Here is a 7,365-nt window from a genome sequence, read left to right as displayed (position 1 = left end):
AGGGTTTCCTAAATTTCCCAAAAATAAAATATTTAGGTAGCGACTCTGTATCTGGCAAAGCAGTCCATGTTTGGCACTTCTTTCAAAATCTGTTTTCTCAAAACGATTTATCGGATTTGGACTCTTTGGTTCAGATTTAGAACCGTGACAATTCAAGAGTCCTGAACTGTAGTGACCCCAAATGAACGGAACAGGACTCACCCTCCCGGGGCGTTCGGGGACGTCTACACTATCACATCAAAATCTTATTATATAATGGCCTGGTTTGTCATAGCGTATTTGGTTAAAATGTGTTAAAATAATTAATCAGATAAAATATTATATTTAATTTTTCAATATTTAATTTTTTCTTTTGCAATCATTAAGTCAACTAAAATAAAAAGGTCAATTATCATTTCAAATTCAACTTTTTTAATCAAATTAAAATAATCAAAAAATTAAATAAAATAACTTATTCTCAAACGAGACCAATATCAACGTCTTCTCCTATATTTCTAAAAATTAAATAATTTATTTTTAAAAAGCGAATATATGTTGGCAATCAGTGAAACTAAGAACTCGACAAGTTGTTGAAGTAAGGAATTAATAAACTTGCAAGTTGTTGAAGTAAGGGATTACAAAGCGAATAAGAATTGCGTTACAAGGGAAGATACGCAAAGCAAAGCGAAATGCGTTGTGGGAAAATGATGAGGCATATATTATTGGAGTGAGAAAAACAAAATAACTCCCCAGTACCATCGTCTACTCTCACTATTACATCAAAATCTTATTACACAATGGCTTGTTTTGTCAGAGCGTATTTGGTTAAAATGTGTTAAAATAATTAATAAGATAAAATATTATATTTAATTGTTAATTATTTTATTTTTTCTTTCACAATCATTAAATCAACTAAAATAAAATTAAAAAAAAAGAGTCAATTATCATTTCAAATACAACTTTTTCAATCAAATTAAAATAATCAAAAAATTAAATAAATTAACTTATTCTTAAACGATACCAATATCAACGTCTTCTCCTATATTTCTAAAAATTAAATAATTTATTTTTAAAAAGCGAATATATGTTGGCAATCAGTGAAACTAAGAACTCAGCAAGTTTTGCAAGTTGTTGAAGGGATTACAAAGCGAATAAGAATTGCGTTGCAAGGGGAGATACGCAAAGCAAAGTGAAATGCATTGTGGGGAATAGACGAGGCATATATTATTGGAGTGACAAACACACAATAACTCCCCAGTGCCATCGTCTACTCTCACTATCACATCAAAATCTTATTATACAATGGTTTGTTTTGTCACAGCGTATTTGGTTAAAATGTGTTAAAATAATTAATAAGATAAAATATTTTATATTATTTTTTCTTTCACAATCATTAAATCAACTAAAATAAAATAAAAAAATAAAAAAAGTCAATTATCATTTTAAATACAACTTTTTTAATCAAATTAAAATAATCAAAAAATTAAATAAAATAACTTATTCTCAAACGAGACCAATATCAACATCTTCTCCTATATTTATAAAAATTAAATAATTTATTTTTAAAATGCGAATATATGTTGGCAATAAGTGAAACTAAGAACTTGGCAAGTTGTTGATGTAAGGGATTACAAAGCAAATAAGAATTGTGTTGCAAGTGGAGATATGCAAAGCAAAGTGAAATGCGTTGTGGGGAAAAGATGAGGCATATATTAATTATTAAAGTGAGAAACACACAATAACTCTCCAGTGCCATCGTCTCCTCTCATTGTCACATCAAAATTTTATTATACAATGGCTTATTTTGTTAGAGCATATTTGGTTAAAAAGTGTTAAAATAATTAATAAGATAAAATGTTTTATTTTATTTTTTCTTTCACAATCATTAAATCAACTAAAATAAAATTAAAAAAAAAAAAAGAAAGTCAATTATCATTTCAAATACAACTTTTTTAATCAAATTAAAATAATCAAAAAATTAAATAAAATAACTTATTCTTAAACGATACCAATATCAACATCTTCTCCTATATTTCTAAAAATTAAAGAATTTATTTTTAAAAAGTAAATATATGTTGGCAATTAGAGAAACTAAGAACTCGGCAAGTTGTTGAAGTAAGGAATTAATGAACTTGCAAGTTGTTGAAGTAAGGGATTACAAAACGAATAGGAATTGCGTTGCAAGGAGAGATACGCAAAGTAAAGTGAAATGTGTTGTGGGGAATAGACGAGGCATATATTATTGGAGTGACAAACACACAATAACTCCCCAGTGCCATCGTCTACTCTCACTATCACATCAAAATCTTATTATACAATGGCTTGTTTTGTCAGAGCGTATTTGGTTAAAATGTGTTAAAATAATTAATAAGATAAAATATTATATTTTATTTTTTCTTTCACAATCATTAAATCAAATAAAATAAAATAAAAAATAAAAAAGTCAATTATCATTTCAAATACAACCTTTTTAATCAAATTAAAATAATCAAAAAATTAAATAAAATAACTTATTCTCAAACGAGACCAATATCAATATCTTCTCCTATATTTCTAAAAATTAAATAATTTATTTTTAAAAAGTGAATATATGTTGGCAATCAGTGAAACTAAGAACTTGGCAAGTTGTTGAAGTAAGGGATTACAAAGTGAATAAGAATTGTGTTGCAAGTGGAGATATGCAAAGCAAAGTGAAATGCGTTGTGGGGAAAAGATGAGGCATATATTATTGGAGTGAGAAACACACAATAACTCTCCAGTGCCATTGTCTCCTCTCATTGTCACATGAAAATCTTATTATACAATGGCTTGTTTTGTTGGAGCATATTTGGTTAAAATGTGTTAAAATAATTAATAAGATAAAATATTATATTTGATTTTTAATTATTTTATTTATTTTTTCACAATTATTAAATCAACTAAAATAAAAATAAAAAAATTCAATTATCATTTCAAATACAACTTTTTTAATCAAATTAAAATAATCAAAAAATTAAATAAAATAACTTATTCTCAAACGAGACCAATATCAACGTCTTCTCCTCTGTGATACATTTCAAAAATTATGCATAGTTACACAAGGTGTGAATATTTCAAATTTCAAATATCAACAACGAATTTATATTCAGTTGTCATAAGGACATTTACACTATGATATATTGAAATGATTATCATAAATATGTGAACTTGAATGAGAACACATGATGTTTTATTTTTTCCAATTTAGGTTTCATTTAGAATTTGTCTTCTTAGTAAATTATTAACTTTTTTTGAGGTAAAAAAAAATGAATACATTTGAAAATATATTTTTTTTAATTATATTAAAAAAACATGAATAACTAGTGTATATAATTTTTTTAACTACTTTTTTGACTAACTTAATTTAGTGGAATCATCTTATTTATGTCAATTTAGTTTTTGTAGTTTTAATTGTATAAATTATTCTTTTAAACTTTTCGCTTTGCGTCAATTAAATTAAATTAATTACATCCATTAAAAAACTAGACATAAATATCAAGAACAAAATGATCTATTCAAAAGGAAAAGACCATTTTAAACTAGACACCGAGCCCTCAGTCACTAAGAAAAGATTAATTCTTATTAATACAATTATAGTTACAATAATTAAATTGACTTATAATAAATTACAAGGACTGTGTAATTTTTCCTAACTTAAATTACATGTTCATAGCTATAACGTATAATACACACTTTCTGAAAAGGTATGGAGCATGGGATTTTCCCTTTTGCATATATAAGGATTAGATGGGCTTATTCTCAATCAACTTGTTTGTATATCCAGAACTCTTTTGGACAAAAGGGTTAACTCACATAAACCCCTCTGAAAATATATAGAGGATGGCATGTTTGTCAATGGAGGGTTTTGTGGGGAATGGAGCTTTGAAGAGGGTGCTTCCAAAGCTGATAGAAGAAGGTTGGGATGATGTACCCACCGTGAAGCTTATGAAACCAGAGGATATGGCTGCAATCAACATGACTCAACAACAAAAGGTTCTTTTACTACTGCTATCCAAATCCCCTGTTCTTTAAAATTCTAATAGTTCAAAATTCATTAAAACCGTCTCTTTTTCTTGTACCTCCAATTAAAGATTTTTCATGGCTGACTGACTGAGTCTATAGGATGCACTGGAAATGAGGTCATACCTCCATGAGTGCGCTCTTATTCAATATGGAGATAACCTTGAGTCCTCGGGGAAATGTCTTTCCAAGCTTCTTGGGTTAAGCACCGATGAAATTTCTTCTCAGTTTGGTATGAAGAGAGGCCACATCCCCCGTTTCATGGAAAAAAGAACGGCTAATTCTTCTGCACCAGATCCTTTGCAACAGCCACCACATGGTCACACTTGAGGCAAAGACACCAACAAATCTTCTAGAAATGATAGCATTCACATTTCTGTCAAAACGTAGAAAAATATAATTATATGTTTATAGCTAAGGGGAAAGGAAATGTTGCAATGCACCTTATGAGACTTGAATCCAAACCTAAAGCTGAGTGCCTGGATCACCAAACCAATCAATCAATCGAAATTGGGATTTTTTAAAATTTTACGTAAAGCTTAAAAAATAAAATAAACCAAATACACACATAGCTCTTAAAGCATATAATTGGATTTCAAAATTGTCTGTTGCATTTTCGTCCCCAAATTTATTGAATTTGTTGTATCTTTTAGTGAAATTTCAAAAACATAGTCTCTTTTTAATCAATTTAGACGGCATAAGGGCTAGAACCATTTCAACTTGGATTTTAAAAGCAGTTTTTTGAGTTCTCAATTCATTTTTTTTTTTAGTAAATTTTTTAATATTGTAATCAATTTTTTTTTTTTTTAAGTTTTTAAATTCACTTAATCTAGATGCACTTTAAAAATACGAAATTTGTGCAAAAATCTTCCAAAAATTTATTGAATACAAAAAAATACAAAATTTTTAATATATTTTCGTATTTTGCATTATTCAATGATTTTTTTAAAGAGTTTTTTTGATAAATTTAGTACTTTTGAGTGTATCTAGATTAAGTGGATCTAAAAAATAAAAAATACAAATTAAAATGTTAAAAAATTTAATAAGAAAAAAAACACAAATTAAAAACTCAAAAAATTATTTTTTAAAACTCTAAATCAAACACATTGATTAATTCTTCTTGTAGGAGATTAAATGAAACAAAAATCTCACAATGTACAAATTTTCTTTGCTAAATTTTATGTCTGGGTTACTCTCATTTAAAAGTCTTTGCCTGCTGTTCATATTCTCTTTTTTTTAGTTTCTTTACAGAAAGCGAGGTCAATGAAACAAGCGAAGCGAGCAGCAGGAGAAGATCGGTAGTAGAAGGTAACAAACTTCTTTTCAAATAGAATCGGTTCTTGAATAAGATGTCCTCCTACTAAGAGTGATGCCTTGGGACCAGTAGCCAGGGAAAGGCAAGCTGCCTGCCTTAGAGAGCTACAAGTCCCATTAAGGTATGAGGTAGCTTGCTTATAGTAGGATTGGAACAAAGCGAGGAACAAGTGACCATAAGCTCCGCTTAACCACTCGACATGCAGTTAGCTTAAAAAATGTTCGTCATGTGGCCGAGCAAGACTCAGAACGGAGCCTTCGACCGTGGTATACCCTTCAGTCTGCAGTTCTGTTAGCCCCTTTTCTCCCTTTAGGCTTTTCCTTAGTGGGAGCACGGTCAGTTCAGAACATTTACAATTCACGGTCAGTTCGGAAGGTTGACTATCAGTTGAATAGAAGGTTTGATGAGTGGTCGAATGGAAGGGTTTACAACTAGAGATTGACAAATATCAAGGCCACTTCACTGAGGTGAACATGAAGGGGCCTTGTATGCCCAGTATTCGGCTACTGTCACCTTTACTAACGACGACCTCATGTTGAAAAAAATTGAACAGTCTTTAGTCATCTATTCATCCAGGCGTAGCATTAGGGGAAACAGATGAAGACGTTCCGCTGGTTGGGTATTCTTAGTGAAGTATGGGATCCAATTGATTTATTAAAAATATTTAATTTGATTTGGTGTTGGTTATAATATATATCTAATTTTTGGAGACCCAATGAATATTTAAAAATCTATTTTGTGATATCTAGGATTTTGATCAAAAGTCCAAGATAAAACAATAGTTTATTGGTATTGTTATACTTGCTAGAGTGCAACGGCTGATGGTTATTCTTCAGTGTAGCAGCCGTGATTATCAATTGGGTGAGATAGTGCTTTTCAGATCAAAAAGTCAATTTGGTGGGTTTGTTCTCAAAGTATAGCTTCTTGTGTTCATGCTAGTGCTGTGATTGATTATTTGGAATTAGCGGCAGCTTGTTCAAGTTATTGTGTGGGCTGGTTTGATTCGTTATTTTGGATCTTTTTCAACTCTATTTCGAAAACTTTTTTTCATCTATTTGGTAAGATCTTTCCTCTTGATTATTTTTATAATTATTTGAAGTTCACCTAAGAGTGGTTTGTGAGACTATTCATTTCTCGTTTGTAATTGTTTGAAAACTTTTAGTTGATAGTAGAATCAGATTTTGGTCCCATGAATGTACATCATGTTGGAAAATGGCTTTGAAAATATCTTATTTTTTACTAACTTTGAGCATTAATTAAGGTAAGACCTAAGCGTCATTTTTGACGTTTGAAAATGGGTTCATATTTAATACCGCGTAATGAATAACATCGTATATTTGGTTGTTCAAAACCATTTCCGGATGAATGAGAATTCAATGCTCATTTTCGTGTTCGTGAACATGGAAGTTGAAGAGACAATGTGGGTTTACTCATTAAATGACTTGTCTCACATTCAAACAAAGAGCGAGTTTATATGAGTATATAAACTCTAGCTTATCATACTTCGGATGGGCCCCAAGGGGCACCCCAAGTTTTGAAAGGAAAGAAGTTATGGACAAAGTATGCTTTGACCAAAACCACCGCACAAGCGTGCACCGCCGCTGGCCGAGCACGCGTGCGTGGTGTAGGGTCGGGTCTTCGCTTTAATTTTTTGGACAAAATTCGTTTGAATTTTTTCAAATTCTTGCAGGAAAATTTTGAAATCCTTATGAAAATAATTCAAAATTTGCACCAAAATTTCAAATTCAAATTTTGCTCCTCCTTTCCGAACCAGTACTGTTCTGGTCGCGACTTTCCAGCCTTGGCCAAGCAGCCACCAAGGCCTACCCAAACAAGTGCATGGTTGGCTATAAATAACCTGTCTTTCCAACAATTCTAGATCCAATTTTTTCAAACATCTCTTGCTTCTTGTTCTTCTTTTCGTCTTCATGTGCTCAAGCTCCTACGTTTGTCCAGCATATAGTCTATAGGAAGAGAAAGAGAGAGTTACAACTTTGTTTGGTTCGCCATATTTGATTTTATAGTGCTGCAAA

The 7,365-nt window shown here is 30.6% G+C and overlaps 1 long non-coding RNA gene across 1 annotated transcript; it reads left to right on the top strand.

Moving 5' to 3' along the window:
• Positions 1-3,684: 3,684 nt before the first annotated feature.
• LOC114298211 (uncharacterized) lies at positions 3,685-4,454 on the top strand. The gene is made up of 2 exons (XR_014343589.1): positions 3,685-3,990; positions 4,120-4,454. It is a non-coding gene; the product is annotated as an uncharacterized LOC114298211 (long non-coding RNA).
• The last annotated feature ends 2,911 nt before the right edge of the window (positions 4,455-7,365 follow it).

The sequence above is a fragment of the Camellia sinensis genome, chromosome 11 (assembly GCF_055761805.1).
Source record: "Camellia sinensis isolate YWXY chromosome 11, ASM5576180v1, whole genome shotgun sequence".
NCBI classification, from domain to species: domain Eukaryota; kingdom Viridiplantae; phylum Streptophyta; class Magnoliopsida; order Ericales; family Theaceae; genus Camellia; species Camellia sinensis.
Note: the sequence above shows the minus strand (reverse complement) of the source record. Positions and strands in the feature narration are given on the sequence as shown.